Source organism: Mesoplodon densirostris, chromosome 2 (genome assembly GCF_025265405.1).
Source record: "Mesoplodon densirostris isolate mMesDen1 chromosome 2, mMesDen1 primary haplotype, whole genome shotgun sequence".
In the NCBI taxonomy this organism is placed as follows: Eukaryota; Metazoa; Chordata; class Mammalia; order Artiodactyla; family Ziphiidae; genus Mesoplodon; species Mesoplodon densirostris.
In genome coordinates, this window is record NC_082662.1 from 57,542,448 (window position 1) to 57,565,786 (window position 23,339).

General features: G+C 43.7%; 1 pseudogene; it reads right to left on the reverse strand.

The window, feature by feature from the left end:
- Positions 1–10,148: 10,148 nt before the first annotated feature.
- On the reverse strand, positions 10,149–22,828 carry LOC132503098 (eukaryotic translation initiation factor 4E type 2-like; annotated as a pseudogene).
- Positions 22,829–23,339: the final 511 nt, after the last annotated feature.

The window sequence follows — 23,339 nt, forward strand, 5'->3', positions numbered from 1 at the left end:
ATAGTATCTTTACAGTGGAGAAATCTGGCAGACACTACTTTAACCAGCAATCCAAGTCAATTTCAGTGGTATTATTAAGACAAACCAATATCATGTGCCTTCTCATATAATGCTCTAAGAAGGACCGAGTACCACTTCTGTGGAGTTCCTGCCAACAATGTATAACCTGAATGTAATCATGAGGCAAGTTAGACAAACCCAAACTGAATGACATTCTACCAAAAAACTATCCCATATTCTTTAAAAACGTCAAGTTAGAGAACATTAAAGAAAGGCTGAGGAACTGTTCCAGATTAAAGAGACATGACAACCAAATGCGACACATGACCTAAGACTGGATGCTGCCCTGGGAAAATAAAATGGCTATAAAGGACATTACTGGGGCAATTAATGGAATTTGCCTAAGGACCATGTATTAGATAACAGTGTTGTATCAATGTTAACTTCCTGTTTTGATCATACTGTTGTAGTTATATAAGAGAATATCTTTTTCTCAGCAAGTATTCTGCAGTGTTTAGGGGTCTCCTAACATATGATATCGCCAATTTACTCTCAAAATTTCAGAAAAAATATCATACCTACATACTATAGAAAAAGAGAGAGGGAGGGGTGGGGAGAGAGAGAGAGAATGATAAAGCAAATGGGCCAAACTGTAAACAACTGGTAATGCTGTGTATAGGGCATACAGATGTTCCATGTATTATTCGTTCTTCTAAATTTGAAAATACAACAAAATAAAAAATTACAAAATGTGCTTTTAATCTCAAACAAAGACCCTCTCTGGATGTTAATCTGGGGGCTGGTGAAACACTTCAGGTAATTACCATAGATATTTCTTAAAAGCGTTCAAATTATTTTGCAAGTCAAAATAAGAAACTCAGAAGAGCTGCAGAAATACATAGCACTAATTTCTACTGGAAATGTAATCTACTCTTTTTCTCTAAGTGCTCATCAGCTATTCCTGAGTACTGGTCATTTTGTCAGAAGTGGTGGTTTGCAATGAGTCCTTCTGCAAAACAGAACATTTTATGATTCCAATTTTGTTAATGGAAATAAAATGTATGCAAAGAATAAAGGCTGAAAGAAACAACCAAGAATCTAGTCAAAATAATTTCAAATGACTTGGCCTCATTTTCTTAATCTTGATGTTAAGTTTTTAAGCATTCATTCCATACAGGAAGCCTGAATAACTGCAGGGTTGTTTAGGGAGAAGACAGTGGGTATTTTTTTTTTTTTTGTAAAAATACTTAGAAATCGCATATGGCTACCTGTCTCTTCAGTTTCTTCATTTATCGGTTTTCTAAATTACCTTTTTCCACTCTCTACTTCTCTACATTAGACTGTCCACCAGTGTTTATTGAACACCTTCTAGGAGCTATGCAAATATAAAAGAAGATCGTGACATGGGTCTCTGTGGCAGAAACTAGTTGCCTGTCCAACATCTGTTTCTTTCTCAGAAACAGACTACCGTCATTGTTCAGTGAATCAGTGTACTCCGCTAAAAAATATTTCCCTTGCATTTCCTTGCAGATGTGGTGCCCAGTGAGATATAAACAGAAGTTGCAAGGTGAGGCTTCCATAAAGGTCTTTAAAATTCAACTGGGAGGCCTACTCTTTTCCCTTCATCTTTTCTTCCACCTTGCCTGGAACACAAAAATGATGGCTGGACTTCCAGAAGCCATCTTGTAAACACAAGGATAAGGCTCACACCCTGGGGATGGCAGAGGCAAGAGCTAAAAGAGGCTTGGACCATGATGCTTGCTCTCTTACGGTCCACGTTATCAGTCCTGGCCAGCTTTCTCTGGACTCCTTTTAAGTGAGAGAAAAATCAACTTCTATCTTATTGAAGCCATAGTAAAGGATCTCTGCAACCAGCAGTTGAATACAATTTTTAAATTATACAGTCCCTGATTTTAAGAGCCAGTTGAGGAGAAAAAACTAGCACACATAAAACACTTAGAGAACACATGTAGCTGGATGGTATGTAGTTAGGAGACAGCATAGGTAGAAAGAGGGAGAGCTTTAGAATCAGTTATCCTTGCAGTTCTATCCTCAGCTTAGCATTTTAGGGTGTTTGACTCTGGGCAAATTACCTAATCTTTCTGAAACCTCGGTTTCCTCTTTTATTTATTTATTTATTTTTAATTTTTTTTTTTTTTTTTTTTTTTTGTGGTACGCGGGCCTCTCACTGTCGTGTCCTCTCCCATTGCGGAGCACAGCCTCCGGACGCGCAGGCTCAGTGGCCATGGCTCACGGCCCCAGCCGCTCCGCGGCATGTGGGATCTTCCCGGACCAGGGCACGAACCTGTGTGCCCTGCATTGGCAGGCGGACTCTCAACCACTGCGCCACCAGGGAAGCCCGGAAGCCCTTGGTTTCCTCTTTTATAAAATGAGGATGACAATGATTACCTTGTGTAGTTGTAATGAGGAGTAGAGATAATGGGACTGGCCCTTAATAGGTGCTCAATAAATGATGGTAGTAATTTATAAGCTATACAAACTCACAGCAGGATGAAATCTATGTGGGTTAAAATGATCAAGAAAGGCGTAGAGGGTTTCCCTGGTGGCGCAGTGGTTAAGAATCCGCCTGCCAGTGCAGGGCACGTGGGTTTGAGCCCTGGTCCGGGAAGATCCCACATGCCACGGGGCAACTAAGCCCGTGCGCCACAACTACCGAACCTGTGCTCTAGAGCCCGTGAGCCACAACTACTGACCCGCGTGCCACAACTACTGAAGCCCACGTGCCTAGAGCCCGCGCTCCACAACAACAGAAGCCACCGCAAGGAGAAGCCCGCACACCACAATGAAGAGCAGCCCCCTCTCGCCGCAACGAGAAAAAGCCCGCTCACGGCAACAAAGACCCAACGCAGCCAAAAATAAATAAATAAAAAATAAAAAAATGAAAAGAAAGGCTTAGAGAATAAGTTGGATTCTGTTGCCAGTGAAGGGCTGAAATGTTCAGGATGGATAAAGGGGAAAGGTATTACACATGGGTACAGGAAAGGCATGGGTAAAGACACAGAGACTGGCTGAATATAACATATTTGAGAGTTACAAGGAAATCAATATAACTGGTACTGTAGAGTTAAGGAAAATAGAGCAGCATAGATAGGGTGAGATCAGGGTGGCATAGATGGGGTGGCATCAGGCTGAAAGTCAAAGAGAAGATATGTGACTTGCTCTGAAAGGGCACAGGAGAATCCATAAGTTTCATACAAAAATAATCATCAAAACAGACATAATGAAAGCTCATCACACTAAGGTGCTCAGTTATCCTGAGTGATTTTCTTTTAGAACAAGTGACAGGAAATGAGCCTAAGTGCCAAATGGAAGGCAAGTATCTAACCCCAAAAAGTGGTCATTAATTTAATGGAAACACTGCCTAAGAGCAAACATTAATCTAGCTGCTAGAAAGGTGTTGTGAAGTAGCTTGAGTCCACACAAGCTTTCTTCCTGTGGTTTTTGTATAAAATGAAGACTTTTTATTAAGATTTTTGGTGTTTGGCAAAGGTTGTTTTTCACTTTAATCTTTTCAATTTAATCAAGCCAATCATACACAGTATGTTTCTCTGTATAAACCATAAGACACCAGCAGACACTCACCCATTTTGATTCTAACGGTGCCTTCTTCACTATCTCACTTTAAAAAACTCACTTAGTAATGCCACTGGTTTCCAGCAAATATTTCAGGACTTTCCCAAAGTAAAAATTAAGAGATCCATTAAGCAATCCCTCCACTCTTCGGCTTTCACAGAGTCGCCACATTATACAATAAAGTTAATTATTGTTTTTCCTATATGTTAGGATGAAAACTGGTAAACTAAACCAGCCAACAGACCTCTTGAAGGCCTGTACCTCCCAGATAAAACCCACCCACGAGTTCCAATCTGAAATTCTTCTCTTCCTTCTCATAAGCTGAAATAGCGTATGTAATAGGAATACCCACGAGTTCCAATCTGAAATTCTTCTCTTCCTTCTCATAAGCTGAAATAGCGTATATAACAGGAACACCCACGAGTTCCAATCTGAAATTCTTCTCTTCCTTCTCATAAGCTGAAATAGCGTACGTAATAGGAACTACAAACAAACGGTATAAAGCTTGGTTGAGTAATCACGTCTCTGAGATGTCATGGAGAAGGCACGAACTTGGATGAGAAGACTTGAGCTTGAGTCCTGACTGTACAAGTAAGAAGCCTGGAGAAGTTGGGGAACTCAGATTTCCTAAACCTCAGGTGGGTCTCCTGTAACATAAGGATTATAACCCCTTTCTACTTTAAGAAGTCCTTCCTTGGGAGGATTGCATAAAATAATGTGTAAAAGTGATCTGTAAGGCTTAAAGAATTGTAAGAGTGTAATATTTTCAGTAGACACTGAGGGTGCCTACCCACTATGTTCCTGTCTTTGGGGAACATCCCCATCACACCCTTCCAAAAGGTGGACCCAAGCAGTCATATCTGAATAATCATAACAATGATAATTTAAAAACAAGAGCTACAGTTTAGAATGATGAATAACTTCTAGGGATGGACAATGGTAGTGGTTGTACAACATGCGTATGTACTTGGGAATTCCCTGGTGGTCCAGTGGTTAGGGATCCACACTTTCACTGCTGTGACCGCTGTTAGATCCCTGGTCATGGAACTAAGATCCCACAAGCTGTGTCGTGTGGCCAGAAAAAAAAACACACAAAAAAGAGGTGTATGTACTTAATGCCATTGAATTGAACTGTACACTTTAAAATGGTTAAAATGGTAAATTTTATGTTATGTATATTTTTCCACACAAAAAAAGAACTAACACATATTGAGCACTTAGTGCCTTTCTTATAATCATTAACAAGGATTATTTTATTTCATCCTCGCAATAACCTCTTGCAGTAGGTGCCAGTGTACCCTCATTTTACAGAGGAACAAACAGAGACACAGAAAAGCTAAGTAACTACCACAAGGTTACACGGCTAGTAAGTGGTAGAGCTCTGTTTGAATCTGGACAGACTCCAGAGCCCTGTCCCCACTACCAATCCCTTCCCCCTCCACCAATCAGAGGAGAGCTCAGGTCACAAAGTCTCAGGAGCTTGGCTTATCAGACTCTTACTCAGGAATCTGGTATAAGAGATACTGAAATTCTGATCAGAGAGTGGTTGGCTCTAGACTCTTTTGATAAAAACCTGAGGTCTCTGGTTCCAAGGCAAGTCAAAGCCTCGTGTGACCCAAAGTTATAAGGGAACAGGAAACTAGGAGCAAGCAAAGAAGAAAGGCAGTCTAAAGAAAACAAGCGCCCAGGGAGGGGAGATGGGGTGTGTTGAAGACCTTTCCAGTTCCTACGTGTCTTGCACTTTGTGTCCTTGTGATTGTTCTATATGCTTATCCACAAACCTCTTTTACTTAGGCTGCTCCAATGAGCTGTATTATTTGCAACCTAATGAGCTCTAATTATTCTAATAAAGTATTTCAAGAGGGAAGAGAAGTTGCATATGCAAAAATATCTAGAGCATAGCTCTTTATAATAATTAAACATTGGAAGAATGGAGCCACCCAATAACTAGGGAATAATAAATTATACTATGTCCATTCAATGAAATATTATGTAATCATGAAAGTGCATAAACAGAAAAAAGTGGAATAAGTACAATAGGGAAAATATATGAAAAGCTGTGAATGCAGGAAAGAATGGTATGTGTGTGTGAGCGTGTATGTGTGTTCTATATTGTTCAAAAGCAGCATTAAATTTTTGAGAAAAGCTTGAGGGCTCTTAAAATCCCCTTTCTTAAAATATTTGATAGAATTATCAGGTATGAGAACTAGAAAGAATTTTAGCAGTCATCTAGTGTAATTTTTCATTTCCTCAGATTCTGAATACCTTTAGTGATGGGGAGTCTTCTGTCCTCCACTACAGTGGCTGCCCACCTTCTGCCTGAACACCTCTGGGGACAGAAGTGCCAAAGTTTCTCCTCTCTTCAGTTGGCTGATTACAAAGTTCTCCCTTATGTTATGTCTGCAGTTTCTTCCCCTTAGTTCTAGTTCTCTCTGTTGGGGGTCAAGTCTATCACTTCTTTTTTTTCTCCCCGAAATGTCCATTATCATGGCAGTAGACAATTGCTCTAAAAGTACAATCACTCTCGTAGCAGCCTCTGCTCCCTCGCACTGACAAATACTTGAGAATTCCTTCTTGAAGCACTGTGGACCACACAAGCTTCTCTCCAGGTGGAACATTATTGCCAGTGTCCCAGGAAAAAAGCACATACATGTGAACAGAAGGATGAAGAGTAGAGCCCTGGAAGGGAGTGGGGGCCAACTGCAAATGGAAAACCCAGCAAGGCAGTCATGGGAAAACAGCCAAAGTGGAGACTGACTTCCAGTTCCCCAGCAGACCTTCTTGCCTTGGTTTCTAGAACAGGTGATGCCATACCCAAAGCTGTGTCATATCTCAGCATATCAGAGGCCCATGGAGTCTAAATAAATGGACAAAACCTTTCAAGCTAGTTTGGAAAAAAATAGGTGGTTTGATTACATTGACTATTCAACGCCCCCCATTTAAAGCTGTTAGGCAGACTATCTCGGTGAACACTGTGGGTAAGATGCTGCCTAAAAGGGATAACCCCTTGTCCTAATATGCTTCTGATGGGAAAAGATAACTTTCAAATACTTCAATGTCAAAGAGAAAGGAGAAACAGGAGCAGCTCTAGAAAACATAAGAGATTCAAAAATCTTGGCAGAGGGATGGATTGGGAGTTTGGGGTTAGCAGGTGCAAACCATTACATATAGGATGGATAAACAATGAGGTCCTATGGTATAGCACAGGGAACTATATTCAATATCCTGTGATACAATGTTCATTGCAGCACTATTTACAATAGCCAGGACATGGAAGCAACCTAAGTGTCCATCGACAGATGAATGGATAAAGAAGATATGGCACATATATACAATGGAATATTACTCAGTCATAAAAAGGAATGAAATTGAGTTATTTGTAGCGAGGTGGATGGACCTAGAGTCTGTCATACAGAGTGAAGTAAGGCAGAAAGAGAAAAACAAATACCATATGCTAACACATATATATGGAATCTTAAAAAAAAAAGGTTCTGAAGAACATAGGGCAGGACAGGAATAAAGACGCAGACATAGAGAATGGACTTGAGGACACGGGGATGGGGAAGGGTAAGCTGGGATGAAGTGAGAGAGTGGCATGGACGTATATATACTACCAAATGTAAAATAGATAGCTAGTGGGAAGCAGCCGCATAGCACAGGGAGATCAGCTCGGTGCTTTGTGACTACCTAGAGGCGTGGGGTAGGGAGGATGGGAGGGAGGCTCAAGAGGGAGGGGATATGGGGATATATGTATACGTATAGCTGATTCACTTTGTTATACAGCAGAAACTAACACAACATTGTAAAGCAATTATACTCCAATAAAGATGTTAAAAAAAATCCTGTGATAAACTGTAATAGAAAAGAATTTTTAAAAGAATGTATATATATGTATAACTGAATCACTTTGCTGCACAGCAGAGGTTAACACAACATTGTAAATCAAGTATACTTCAATTTAAAAAAAAGAGATTCAAAAATCTTGAACGAATGAGACAAAAACTAAAAAAGCAAAAATACAGACAATGTACCTAACCACTTGGTCTGACAAGACCCTCGCTCATGAACACATTATACATATGTGCACCCATCCACACGCACATAATAGGAGGGCAAATCCAAATGCCTGTTCTCTTTGGAATGTTGATGGTAAATCTGAGTGTAGGCAAAAGTGAAGACCTCCCTGGGATCTAAACAAATCTTAGGAAGCAGACTTTGCTTCCTGTTTTAGCCAGTATTGCTCCTATATTTGCCTGAGCCTTCCACGATTGTCTGGACCCCAGAATTCATTCTTTTTTGGGGGAGGGTGGTACGCGGGCCTCTCACTGTTGTGGCCTTTCCCGTTGCGGAGCATAGGCTCCGGACGTGCAGGCTCAGCGGCCATGGCTCACGGGCCCAGCCACTCCGCGGCATGTGGGATCTTCCCGGACCGGGGCACGAACCCGTGTCCCCTGCATCGGCAGGCAGAATTTCAACCACTGTGCCACCAGGGAAGCCCCCCAGAATTCATTCTTTATGTTCCTGGAGTTTATATCTTTGCTTGATCTTCTTATGCAGCCTAACTTTATTTGTAATAGAAGCACCTCTATTTGGCCCCTTTACTCCTCTATTTTTTTAGGAAAAAGCATCCCCAAACAGTGGTAATTAGAGGGTGTTCAGAAGTTGGAAAGTAAGAAGAAATTAATCTATACACAAAAAGGAAATGCCTGTCACTCTCATATCTTTCTCTGAGGATCCTCCTAGCCTTCAAGGATATGTTTTAAAGAAAGTCTTAACTCAAAGAACTGCAATCTTCACTCACAAGAATCAAATAAGCTACTTGGAGGTTGCTGTATGACTCTTTTTTTTTAAAATAAATTTATTTATTTATTTTTATTTTTGGCTGCGTTGGATCTTCGTTGCTGTGCGAGGGCTTTCTCCATTTGCGGCAAATAGGGGCTACTGTTTCGTTGTGGTGCGCAGGCTTCTCATTGCGTGGCCTCTCTTTGTTGCGGAGCTCGGGCTCTAGGTGCGCGGGCTTCAGTAGTTGTGGCACGCAGGCTCAGTAGCTGTGGCTCGTGGGCTCTAGAGCACAGGCTCAGTAGTTGTGGTGCACGGGCTTAGTTGCTCTGCGGCATGTGGGATCTTCCTGGACAAGGGCTCGAACCTGTGTCCCCTGCATTGGCAGGCAGATTCTTAACCACTGTGCCACCAGGGAAGCCCTGCTGTATGACTCTTAATCATTACTTATTTGAATCCTAGGTGCTCTGATGAGAGGTTGTTTTAAGAGCATGCTTATGTCAACCTTTAAGAGGTTTCTGTCTGGGCATCCTGGATCATCCTGGTATTTAAATCCTGGGTTTACCAGGCGATGAGGACTGGAGGTAGGTTTTTCCAGCCACTAGAGACAGGCACAGCCATGCGCATGACGGCATCTATCAAGGCCGCCTTTTCTTCAGATGTCTCACTTTCAGAATCACAGAATCTACCAAATAAAACATTAAGGCCACCATCAACCAGCTTCCCATTTCCCTTCCCCCAAAAAGGGGCACACAAGAGCCCACAGAAACAGGCTGGACACACAGGCCCTGCTCACCTGGGAAAATGATTTCAGTCACTGTCTTCAGCTCCAATTCCTGCACTTAGAACACACATTATAATCTAGCTCCTAATCTAGCTGGATTCTGCTCCAGTTTAATTGACCAAGGCATCATCCCTTCCAAGCCGCCTCAGTGAAACCAGTGTAGCCCACTGGATGGAATGCTAAGTGCAGCCGCGCCTCAGAAGGAAAGAGAGCACCACCACAGGAGGGAAGAAGGGAGGGCATAAGCAGAGACTGTACAAAATCAGAAACATATTTTTAGAACATGGTGGGCTTGGGGGAAGAGGGGAAAGAAATCAACAAAACGTCCCAATAATTTCACGGCAGAGCTAGAAGAGAGCATTTACAGCTATTCCAGGACACTCCAACAGAAAGCTTTTCCTGGATGCACAGACCTTCACAACACTGACAACCCTCACGTGACCGTGCTGGCTCGTACATGTGGTCATGATGTCATAGCGTGAGAAGAACACAACAGAATGCCCAAGAGGCATCTGGACAACACATAGCAAAAAAGAAAAAGAAAAAAAAAGGCTGAACTCCCCTCCACAGAACCCCATTAAAAACCAAAGTGTGGGGCTTCCCTGGTGGCGCAGTGGTTGAGAGTCCGCCTGCCGATGCAGGGGACGCGGGTTCATGCCCCGGTCCGGGAAGATCCCACATGCCGCGCGGCGGCTGGCCCTGTGAGCCATGGCTGCTGAGCCTGCGCGTCTGGAGCCTGTGCTCCGCAATGGGAGAGGCCACAACAGTGAGAGGCCCATGTACCGCACACACACACACACACAAAAACCAAAGTGTGACTATTACAAAGTCACATTTTCCTTTTTTCTGCTTTATAAAGTCAGCAATGCTGGAGGGTAGGAATGAGTGCAAAAGGGGAGTGTGAGGCTCATAGATGTTCTTTCAGTGAGCAGAAGGAAGGACTGGCTGGACACCTGCCACCCATTTCGGACAAACACACACATGTCCAGATTCACGCTGTGGTTACTAGGTCACTTCCAGTCTTATTCTATATTGAAATAATGTCTTCCTGAAACCACACAGAGACCACATGCTCACAGATCTCCCCCCGAACTGTGAACTATTCTCGCAGCATGGCCAGGATGAGATTCTGCCAGCAACAGGATGCCAGACCCTTCCACAGGAAAATAATTCACTTGCGACTATTTTTATTTGCATCATCCCCCAGATAGGATTAGTTCCTTCTTTGAAGAATTCCTACTTGGAAGAAGTCACTGTGACCTGTCAGTGCAGGGAGCTATCATGCTGCTGTCAAACCTCCAGGACAGGAGGTATCAAAGGTATCAACCTGGTTGCTATTCTGTTCAAAGTTCTGTGAGCGGGTGGGATGGCCTGGGGTTCTCCTGAAGTACCAGAAAGCGTAGTTGCAAAGGATGCTCTCAGATCCAGGACAACAGCCTTCCTCTTGCTGCTGCTCTGACTCTTGTCCCATTCCTATGCTTCCTTCTCACCATCTTTCTATGTGATGTTTTCTTCATTCTGATCGTGGTCCCCACTGTCATCATCTTTCAAGGCCTTGGACTTGTTCACTTTCTTGCTGCTGTTGCCACTGCCTCACAGAGTGAATCTATCACTTTTTTTTTTACAACTTTATTGGAGTATAATTGCTTCACAATGGTTAGTTTCTGCTTTATAACAGTGTATCAGTTATACATATACATATGTTCCCATATCCCTTCCCTCTTGCGTCTCCCTCCCTCCCACCCTCCCTATCCCACCCCTCCAGGCGGTCACAAAGCACCGATCTGATCTCCCTGTGCTCTGCGGCTGCTTCCCACTATCTATCTCCCTTACGTTTGGTAGTGTATATATGTCCATGCCTCTCCTTCGCTTTGTCTCAGCTTACCCTTCCCCCTTCCCATATCCTCAAATCCATTCTCAAGTAGGTCTGTGTCTTTATTCCTGTTTTACCCCTAGGTTCTTCATGACTTTTTTTTTCTTAAATTCCATATATACGTGTTAGCATATGGTATTTGTCTTTCTCTTCCTGACTTGCTTCACTTACATGATGACACTCAGGGCCACTTCATGGGTGTGTGAACTGTGCAGCAGGGCCCTGTGCTCGTTTAATGCTCTGTTGTCATCATCTGGAAATTCTTAATAATTTTTTGAATGAGGGAACCCACTCTTTCATTTTGTATTGGATCCCACAAATCATGTAACCAGTGCTGAAAATACTTCAAAGAGCTTCACGTCAAACCTCCCCATTCATTTGGCCATTCTTTTTACAGAACCTGATTTAGGGTCTTTTAACCATCCTGGTTGTTCTTCTCGAACGTTTGTTCCCAGAACTCACCACAGACTCTACACATGACCTAGTCAGTGAGGAGTACAGTGATACCTCAAAGACTGCTGTTATAAACAAGATTGTATGTATATTTGTAGTAATAGAAAGCAGTTAGTGTTTACCATGTTAGTGGCCTTACTTTAAGGACATTACATGTGTTATCTTATGTAATCCTCAAATCAACCCTTCTAATTAAGAGACAGATTTGTCCCCAGTTTGCAGATAAGACGACTATGGCTTAGAGAGGTTACATAACTTGCTGAAGACCATACAGTTACAGGTGGCAAAGAACTCAAACCCAGGTCTGACAGACTCATTCACCGTAGCTGTACTAGGGCTTCTCCCAAGTTATTAGAGACACTCACTACTTAGGTGGCTAGAGATGCCACACATTGAGCTAGTGACCAATTCCGATTGTACTGTCAACTAATTTTGATCTACGGTGATTCAGCTGGGAAGGTCTCTTTGGATGTTAACTGAGTTATTCCCACATGGCCATTTCCTTTTCCAGGTCCCTCTGTTAGGTTCTTTCCACTAAGATTAGCCTCTGTATTAGCTTTCAACTGCTGATGTAACAAATTATCACAAACTTAGTGGGCTTAAAACAATATAAATGTATTATCCTGTAGTTCTGGAGGTCAGAAGTCGGAAATGGGCCTCACAGGGCTAAGATGAAGGTGTCGGCAGAGATGCGTTTCTTCCGGAGGCTCTAGGGGAGAATCTGTTCCTTGCCTGTCCATCTCCTAGCGGCCGCCTGCGTTCCTTGGCTTGTGGCCATGTCACTCCAATCTCTGCTTCTGTCGTCATGTCCCCTGCTCTGACCATGACCCTTCTGCCTCCCTAAGAACCCTGTGATTACATTGAGCACTTGGATAATCCACAATAATGTCTCGATGTTCAGGTCAGCAAGTTAGTAACCTTAATCCCACCTGCAATTTGTCATTCTCCCTTGCCACATAACATAACATATTCACAGGTTCAGGGGATGAAGACGTGGGCATCTTTGGGCGTCCGTTATCCTGTCCACTGCAGCCTCCCAACACACCACACACACCAGCTCCTCGTGTGACCTGGATTCCAGGGCCTCCCCCTTCCTATGGATCCTGCTCACCTTCCTACGGATGCATTCTGGTTCTTCTATGTTCAGTCAATAAACATTTATAGAGCACCTATTACGTGCTAGGCATTTTGCTAGGGGCAGGAGAGACCAAGAAAAAAAGACATTGTCCCTGCCCAGAAGGTGCTCACGTTTTAGTGAAGCTGACAGAAAAATCATAAAAGACAAGAATATATGGCAATTACTGGGATAAAAGGGAGCATAGGTGGTGAAGGGGCCCTCAGGACTTGGGGTCTAGGGTGGGGAGGGATATGCAAAGACATACCTTACTGCTCCTATTCCTATCAAGATCCACAAAATCAAAACGGTAGGATTCATCATGTAAAATGAAGATCTGTAATCTGGTCTCAGGCATCGCTAAAGTGTCAATGCCCAGTGATTCCAGGCAGGGCTGGGCTGTTCAGAAGCCAAGAAACAAAGGAGCACACAGATCTCCTTCTGTGCTCCTGAAGGCCTTGCTTCAGCCTGGGGTCAGTGGCAGCCAGCAGAAATTACTCATTACCAAGGTGAGGAGGACCCCTGCCAAGTGGAATAAGCTATTTACAGTCTTCAAGTGGGATGGGCTTAACCCAGGGCGGGTGATACTCTCATTTCCCCAGGCTCAGCCTGATCTAAGAAATGGCTTATTTTGAAAGTTGAAAAGGGAAAAAAAAATTGTTAGATTAAATATACAAAGATGTAGTTTAGTTCCTCTCTGCATCTCAAATGTGGAGTCTGAGGAAGGAGCCCGAACTCCTAAGCTTTCAATGATTTATGTTTGTTTTTAGATACTGTATCACAGCCCAGGACCCCGGATGTGCCTGGACTGACCTTTGTTCATACCTGCTGGCCACTTTGTAACTGTTATCAGAAGAAAGCCGGAAGCTGTAACGGGAGTCTGTACGTTCCTGCCCACTGACATTTCAGAGGAACCAGCTGGCTTTGTTTCCAGCTCTATACTGAACTCTGCTGTCTTCTTTTAGAAACACAAGCAGACGTGTGCGTGAGTGTGTGTGTCTGTGTCTGTTTTCATTTTCCTGTTTAACCTGAATAGCTATGACAAACCAGGGTCACTTATTTTAAAAAAAATCTCTGTCTCTGTCTCTCTCTCTCTCTCTCTCTCTCACACACACACACACACGGAAATTTCCTTCCTAGTGGAACATAACCAAAATGCTACTTAGATGACATTGAATTCATGTTAAATCAGACGACTCTGTGAAATCACTAGTATTTGTAGAGGGCTTTATAGTTGGCCAAAGGTGTTCTTGGCCATTGAATTCTGCTCCTTATAAATCTTGTGAAACGCTGTCTTGGTTGGGGGTCCATTAAGCCTTAAGGACCTTTCAAATGCAGAGACCCTTCTGAGCACATTGACTGAATGGGGACTTTGTGTGTTTTACTCTGAACGAAATATATCTGCCCTTCATCTACAAAGGACTAAAGCCAGGGATCACTGTACTCTCTGGGGAGTCCCATACCTGATATGTGGCCATCAGCCTCAGACTGAATACCTCCTGCAAAAGGGGCATCACCTCCCAAGGCATCTTTGCTTGGTTCTGACAGATGGCCAGAGACGTTAATAGATTCCCCTAGCACATCGACAAGAGGGCCTCGAGAGGACACCTTCAAGGGGTTTGGTGTGGGCCATTACAGGTTCTCTATATTGGAATCAGCCAACCAACCCACCCAGATCTTTTCTCCTGGATAATATGAATGACAGGGGGTCACACATAAACAATGCACAAGGCCTGCTGTTTATCCCAATATTTGAAGTACTGAGTTACCCTGTGGCTAAAGAAGACGTTGTCCTGCATCTTTACAATAAGCTTGCATTAGTGATGGGAATATGGATGTTCTCCTCCTTGAAACTTTAAAAAGTCAAATATAAAGTTCTAATTATTATGCTCATTCTAAAAGTGAGGACACCAAGTCTCAAGAAGATCAAGCGATCAACAAGGGCTCCTGGCTAGGAAGTAGCATAGCTAGCTTCTGTAACTTCAGCTACAGATTTTAGTTAATTAAAAACACACGCACACACACACCCATCAAAAATCTAAGTGAGGCACTTCCCTGGTGGCCCAGTGGTTAAGAATCCACCTTCCAATGCAGGGGACACGGGTTTGATCCCTGGTGGGGGAACTAAGATCCCACATGCCGCGGGGCAACTAAGCCCGCGCACCACAACTACTGAGCATGCGAGCCACAACTAGAGATCCCACGTACCGCAAATACAGAGCCTGCAGAGCCCACGCACTCTGGAGCCCGCACGCCACAACGAAAGATCCTGTGTGCCGCAACTAAGACCCGACGCAGCCAAAAAAAAATAAAATAAAATAAAAAATATATATATATATTTTAAATCTAAGTGAAAATTTTAAAAAATTAATTAAACCTAAACTTAAAATGTTTTTCATTTAATGTATGGACTTTAGATAATAAACCAAAACAAAAATCTATATCATGACTTGGATGAATCTCCAGGGAATTATGCTGAGTAGAAAAAAGCCATTTCCAAAAGGTTACATACAATCTGATTTTAATCACAGAACGTATCTGAAATGACAACATTTTAGACGGGAGGCTAGATTAGAGATAGGACAGGGTGGGGGTCAGCAGGCTTCAACTCTGAGCTGGGTGGTGTGGAGATTGCAGCCTCTGCCCACTGGCCAAGCGCAGAGTGAGCTTTAAGTCAGATGATCTTCCCTGAGCCAATCTACAAGAAAGCCTTGGCTTCCGGGGCAATTTCTCAGTTTACTGTCCACCCTAGAGAAACCAAGTAAAGTTTTAAGTTTCTCAAGTGGTTAGCGTGACATTAAGATTAATACACAGGTACTTGCCTGGGGAAAAAGAACATTTATGGCAGCTTAGTGCTGCAGACTCAACTGGACTTCCCAAGTGATGGCGAAGATTGATGACAACCTGTAAACCATCACATCTGTTCTGTAGAAAGTCAGGGTGACCAGATGGCATGGGATGTGAAGCCTGAAAAAGAGCAGTCCCTGCTTGGTCTAGAGAAGTTCGTTCTGAGGCGGTGACTGCTCTTAGTTAATGGGCCAGTGGCAAGGGCAGAGATATACAAGAAGTTTGGGGCACAGTGTGAGAGAGGAGTAAAGGGAGAAGGGGCAAGAGTGCAAGGGCAGGATTCACAGCTTGAATGAACTGTGTCCGGGGTCTGCCCTAGAGACTGTGAGGCTCTGAGCCAGTCTCTGAGTCTCTCAGAGTTTCTGATTCCCTATTTGCAAAACAGGGCAATGAACCCCTGCCTGGCCTCTGTTACCAGGTTGGTGTCAGGAACAAATGGAATAATGTAAGTAAAAAGCATTTTGTGAACACTTACATTCCATGCAAATGCAAAGATTAGTAATGTGATTTGTCAAGATTCTTACTGGTGATCTCTAGATTTCTGGACCTGTGATTTGGCAAATAAGTTAATTCAGTCTGAAGGCCGGTGGGTCCATGGCCCTCAAGTGAGTATCACTAATGATCAGGTCTTGACAGCAGCCATTGCACTCACCATGGATTTATGTATGGGGTCCTACAATTGGAGAAGGAAGCATGATGGGCCACATCTGAGCTGAGCTCTAATAACTTCAGCTGGCTCCTTACTTTGCTTCTAAGGCTGATCCTTGGCTCAAAGATATGCATATAGGAAGCCTTTACCAATGAGTGAGTGCTCATCTAATTTCGTGAGGGTTTTCTCTTGTTTCCGCTTAGGTAATTTGGTAAGTCAGTAAGTCTGGTAATGCTGCACAGGAGAGGGGAGACCGTCATGGTCAGAGACCCTCTGGGAGGGAGGCAGTTAGGGTTGAGTTAAAAATCTTCTCTGAGAAATGGCATAGTACAGCAGAAAGCACGTAGGCTCTGGGCTCAGGGAGCTATGTGAGTGACATAGCCTTATCCTCTCTGAGCCACGGTTTCCTCCCCTGTCACATGGTTAATGACAACAGTGCTCTCATAGAATTGTCCTGAGGACTAAATGAGATAAAACAGATACGGAACAGCAGGCAGAGAGTAGAAACACAATAACTTGGATCCTTTCCTCCTTCAGAGGACAGGAAGAAGATATCATAACTCCTTTAAAATATCTTCCTGTGCATGTTTTTCAGAAAGAATGAAAATTGGAGCCTTGAATTGCTAAGCCCGTCCTCTTTGTAGTCAAACAGATTCCTATCCATGCTCTGCTAATTACAAGCTATGTGATCTTAAGCATGTTAGTTAATCTCTCCTAATCTCTGTCTCCTCAAGTGTAACAGAGTTTCATAATACCTATGAATGCAGTTGCTTTGAAAGTTAAATAGGAAGTATATGTAAGGTGGCTAGGACAGTGTCTTACACATTGTCCAAATGCAGTAAATAGTTGTTCTTATCATAACTGTCTTGGGTGTGGCAGAAGTGCCCAAAGAAATGGAGGACACAGTGTCTACAGACATCACCATTACTTTTCATAACCATCAGTAACCCTTGGTTCCATCTGTGCTATACTTTCTTCCCCCTTGCGTTCGACAATAATTCACACTCAAGGACTCCGTGGGTGTGAAGGAGTCAACAGGGTGGTGCAGCTGCCAAAACACAATGGATGTCACCCCGACAGCACACCTGGAGCACTGGAGGACACAAACTGTACGTGAACAAGCTGGAGAGCGTGCCAACAGGAGCCAGCAGGATCGGAAAATGGCTGGAAAGATGCCAGGCGGAAGGTCTGAAGGACTGGGACAAGAGCAACCTTAGGAGGAGTACAGATAGACCAATATCTGAAGGGCTGACCGTGAAAGGATGATTTCATTTATTCTGTCATTCCCTGGACAGCAGAATGCAGACCAATGGGGAGAAGTTACCTGAAGATACATTTCAGCTCAGTACGAAGAATTTTCTGACAATGCAGACATCCAGTAACAAGGCTCCTGTACATCAGTAGAACAGGCTGTCCCATGAAGGAGGACCTGAGTCCACAATCTGGCATCTGGGGGGAGAGGTGGGGAGGCTGCCCTAGACAGCTCTCAGGCCCTTCGCAGCTCTGAAATTCTATCTCATGAGAAGCCCACGACTGCTTCAACAGAAGCTGTCTTGTGTTAGCGAGTCATTCATATAAAACTTGTCCTCCACTCTGTTATAAAACCTGGGGGCACCACAACAGGATAGAAGAAAAAGATATCTTATTTACCTTAATACTTGCTATCGTTACTACTGCAGATGAGAGGCCCAATATATGTATTTAACAAATACACACTGCTTATATGCTCTAAGGAGAGTATCTGAAGTGCCAAACCAACCTCTTCTTTTGTGTGTTAAGATTTTCATTCCAGCAATGTAGCAGAGAAAGGAAGCTATTATCACTAACATTTCAAAACTGATTTTGAAGTAAAAAGGAGTAACTGCTTCCAATTTAAGCACATTATTTAATACCACAAACCTCAGTTTGTGATGACAGTGATATTTACCTATAGTGACGGTTCATTCATTCATTCAACAAATATTTGAGCACCTATTATGTACCAGACCGGGTTCTACTTGCTGGGGACTTCTATCATTGAGCTAAAAAGACACACAGCCCTCATGGAGCTTACATTCTAGTGGGGGAGAGGTAGTAATAAATACAGTTAAGTAAACCGAAGTATGCTAGTGTGAACAGACTATGTAAAAGTGCTGTAAGAAAATAAAGCAGAAAGACTTCCCTGGCAGTCCCATGGTTAGGACTCTGTGCTTTCAATGCAGGGTTCGATCCCTGGTCGGGGAGTTAAGATCCCGCAAGCAGCGAGGCACAGGGGAAGAAAAAAAAAAAGTTATTAAAAAAAAAAAAACATTGTTGGGCCTCCCTGGTGGCGCAGTGGTTGAGAGTCCGCCTGCCGATGCAGGGGATACGGGTTCGTGCCCCGGTCCGGGAGGATCCCATATGCCGCGGAGCGGCTGGGCCCGTGAGCCATGGCCGCTGAGCCTGCGCGTCCGGAGCCTGTGCTCCGCAACGGGAGAGGCCACAACAGTGAGAGGCCCGCGTACCGCAAAAAAAAAAAAAAAAAAAAAAAAAAACACATTGTTAATAAACTATACTCCAATATAAAATAATTTTTTTTTCTGGGGTACGCGGGCCTCTCACTGCTGTGGCCTCTCTCGTTGCGGAGCACAGGCTCCGGACGCACAGGCTCAGCGGCCATGGCTCACGGGCCTAGCCGCTCTGAGGCATGTGGGATCTTCCCGGACCGGGGCACGAACCCATGTCCCCTGCATCGGCAGGCGGACTCTCAACCACTGTGCCACCAGGGAAACCCTCAAATTTTTTTTTTTAAATAAAAATTTTGTTAAGGTTTAAAAAAAAAAAAAGAGGGCCTCCCTGGAGGCGCAGTGGTTGAGAATCTGCCTGCCAATGCAGGGGACACGGGTTTGAGCCCTGGTCTGGGAGGATCCCACATGCCGTGGAGCAACTAAGCCTGTGAGCCACACCTACTGAGCCTGCACGTCTGGAGCCTGTTTTCCGCAACAAGAGAGGCTGCGACAGTGAGAGGCCCGCGCACCGCGGTGAAGAGTGGCCCCCGCTCGCCGCAACTAGAGAAAGCCCTCGCACAGCAACGAAGACCCAACGCAGCAAAAATAAATAAACAAATTTATTAAAAAAAAAAAAAAAAAGCAAGCAGAAATAGGGATAAGGAGGAGGAGGTGATGTGGAAAGATTAAGTAAGAGAATGCAGGTAAAAACTACTGCATGGACAGGTTATGCAGAACGTCTTCAATCAATGCTAGCTATTATTACCATGGGCACTTCTGAGTTTGCAGGACCTACAATTATATATGCATCATTCCACTCCTGAATTATTCAATAGGTGGTGTGTATTCAAAATCAAAACCAAAAGGAAGCGGGCCCTGATACGATTTTCAGGTAGAAGGAATCAATGAGAATGTCATGACTTTGGAGTTCTGGCATTGTCTCACTTGTGCAAGGATGTTATGAATCTGCAGGAAATATAGAAATGCAGAAGCTGAGGACTGAACCAAATTACATCAGGTAAGTGACCTAATTTTTCTAAGCCTTAGTTCCCCTGTGCCCCCATTCGACCAGGGCTGTTGGGACACTTAGTATGTAAACACTAAGTAAATACATACGTAAAATATAATACATATGTAAAATACCGAGCACACAGCAGATACAGTTAGCTTACATTATCATTGTCCAAACAAAGTCATCTGAATTTTCAGAGATTTTCAGTGTGTTCAGAATGAAAAAACAAGGCAGTATTCCTCAGGAGGGAACATTCCACAATCATGTGTTGCTAGGAGTTGGACGAAGGTCACTTGTTATGAGAACAAACCAGGAAAACATAAGGAAGCATTCAACTAATTAAATGCTCAGTCCAGTGCTCAGCCTTGCTAACTCCTTGGCTGCAGTCTTCAGAATTCCAGAAGATGCAAAGACACAATGATTCACTCAAAACAGTTCTTCGTACAAATCTTAGGATTCAGCCAAAAAGCAGTCCAGCAGGATTTATGAAGTGTGCTTCCCTCTACAGAGCCTGCATGTCAAGGACATCCACAGGCTCCCTTTAATGGAGCCCTATTTTTCCAAAGACCTCTGTAGCGTCATCCCTCTGCTCTTACCACTCTGACTGAGAGTCTTGGGAAATGAGAATTTAATTTGTTCTGTGTTGAACTTTTTCTCATGGGGCAACTTTACAAAGAAGGAGCTCTTTCTGCTTTCCCAGAGGGGGAAAGCGTCCCCATCAGTCCCACTTCCTCAAGTTCTGAAGTAAATGAAAGCTTTGGAATATTTATTGGCGTTAGTGCCTTTTCCACTAGTCATTCCCAAGACAAGGGCAGCTGTCCCTCATTGGCTCTAGATAACACAGTAACCCCTTCTCTGCTGTTAGGGGGCTTGCATCCAGCAATCTGCCTCTTCCAGGGCTATCTATGACAACCTGGCACTTCAAAAGGACTACGGAGGCCTCAAGGGACAAAGGTGTTGGCCTTGCTGGGTCTAAGTCAGTGCTTCTCAAACTATCTGTGGAGAAGAACCAGTTCGTTCTTATTTCTAGTCCATCATGGACCGATATTTTTATAAAATACAATGAAAATGAATTGCTAGAAAAGTGTTTATTAAAGACATAAAATGCAAGCCAATGTTTTTATTACTAGAGTCAACAGACATAAAATTACTGTCAAATTGCTATAAAAACTTTAAATGTTTACTCACAGCTTCTGTATCTGTTCTAGCCACAGCTTATAGCACTAAGTCGCTGTTCAGCCATTAACATTTATTTGAAATAAAACACAAAGCCAAACAACCTCCTTTTCCTATGAAATAAGATGATGTATTTAGTGCAGCGGCTGGCACATAGTAATTACCCACTGAATATTAGCTATTACTATTGCTATTCTCTCTGGAATGGTGAGAAGAAGGGGAAACATTAACCAAGAGACTGAGATGCAGGTCTGAGTTCCTACTCTCTTCCTACCGACTGTGGACGAGTGTCTTCACCGTTCTGGGCTTTAGTTTCCAAAATTTGCAATATATAGTGAGATGATATAGAATCTAACATCTAGATCAATAACTTATGAACTGAACTGAAACCCAAAGTGGAAAAAAAAATTTGTGTCCCAGTACACACTCACAAACATACACTCAAGGGGGCAACTGCAAAGTTTCATGAAGTAATATTACTTTACCACATGCTATGCACTCTGATATTTTCTATCTTGTTTTATTTTTTAAAGTGCTGGTCAAGACATATTTAATCGATTTCAAACCCACAGTGTGAAAAATGCTGGAGCAAATGAGCTCTTGGGTTCCCATTCTCTATAGTATACTGATGGGGCTAATGACTAGGAAGTAGGTCCCTGTCAGTCATCCACAATTTGGTGTCTAGTAAGGACTGACATTGTTTTGTTTTTAATTTTTTTTGGAGTATAGTTGATTTACAATGTTGTGTTAGTTTCAGGTGTACAGCAAAGTGAATCAGTTATCAGTGAATCTTTTTTTTTTACGGTTCTTTTCCCATATAGGTCATTACAGAGTATTGAGTAGAGTTCCCTGTGCTATATGCAGCAGGTTCTTAGGACTGACATTGTTAAAGCCAGGTGCATCTACAAGTTTCTGTTTTTTTAATCCACCTGGTTCTGCATTGAGATATTCTTAACGAGTCTATTAGTGACAAAGAAGAACGGTCAAAGATGTGGATTCAAACCACTGGATGATTACCTACAGGTAACACTGAATAACTCCAATCTAGCCTCATGCACGGTGCCTTCAGGCAAATGTGCTAGGAGGTGGGTTACGGGGAAATGTCCTTACTGGTTTCTGCTTTCTCACTAAATTGCCTTCTGCTTTCTGGACAAGGGAGAGGGGACAGTAGTGGGAGGTAACAGGCTGCTGGAAGTGTTAGGATTGAATTGGCATTTCAACTCCTTCACATGTTAGAAGCAGTGGGTGAGGGATCTTAACTAGGGAAAGATACACAGATACACGGACATGCAAACTTCTATCTGAAGGGATATATTTTTTTAATTAAGTAATTTATTTTTATTTATTTATTTTTGTCTGTGTTGGGTCTTCGTTGCTGTGCGCGCGCTTTCTCTAGTTGTAGCGAGCGGAGGCTACTCTTGGCAGCGGCGCGCAGGCTTCTCATTGCGGTGGTTTCTCTTGTTGCAGAGCACGGGCTCTAGGTGCGCGGGCTTCAGTAGTTGTGGCACGTGAGCTCAGTAGTGGTGGCTCATGGACTCTAGAGCGCAGGCTCGGTAGTTGTGGCGCACGGGCTTAGCTGCTCCACGGCATGTGGGATCTCCCCAGACCAGGGCTCGAACCCGTGTCCCCTGCGTTGGCAGGCGGATTCTTAACCACTGCGCCACCAGGGAAGCCCCTGAAGGGATATTTTATAGTCCTTTCATCCTTTTAACAAATAATTTTAACTGTTTTGATTTTCAACTCAGTGAAGAGTAAAACATGAAACTATTTTATGTCCGGTAGCTTCTACTTTTGTGCTCCCCTTTCCTCTTGAGTAGTAAGGGCCTCAAACTGACCTCTAACCAAGTCCAGTTGCCAAGCGTTTCACTTTGATGAGGATTTTAATCCCATCTTCATTACAAAGCTCTGTACTTCTCTCCAGCTGAGGCCAGGCCCGAGGCTCCAGGGGTTGGGGTGGAGGAGTGATGTGGTCTCTCCTTCGCCCCCGCCTCTCCTCTTCTCCCTGAGCTTACTTCTTTCTTGGCTGGTTCCTTTCATGACCACCGACAGTGAGTCTGAGAGCCGGTTCTGCTGAAATGACATCTTTCAAAAAAGCTCTGCATCAAACGGGGCTCCCCTCTTCATCAGTTCCACAGAGGGTTCCCACGTGAGCCATCCCACCTTGGTGGGGGTGAGTTTTCTGACTGGCCAGAGGCTTGTCCTTTGGGATACCACCCATTCCCTGGCTCACTCCTGGGATCCACTCATGGGTTGTGGCAGCTGCTCTCCTGTGAGCCATTAGCCAGAAGGCTTAAGTCCCAAGCCACCTTCTATAGATTCACTTCCATTGACCATACTGTCCAAGAAACTCACATCCTTGTCCCACCCAATTCAGCATCTCTCCTTTCCTCCCTCTCCCCACTCCTTCTCTTAGCTTTGCAGAGTCTGGTCGTGGGGAGCTCCTTCTGGGATAGCTAGTGGCTCACCAAGTTTCAGACAAAAGATGAGCTCCAAGTGGAACACTGCTCTCTGAGGAAGGTTCTCTTCCGATCCCAGCCCTCTTTTACGGGGATGGGTGTGAGTGATAAGGGTCATCTGAGCGATAAGGGTCATC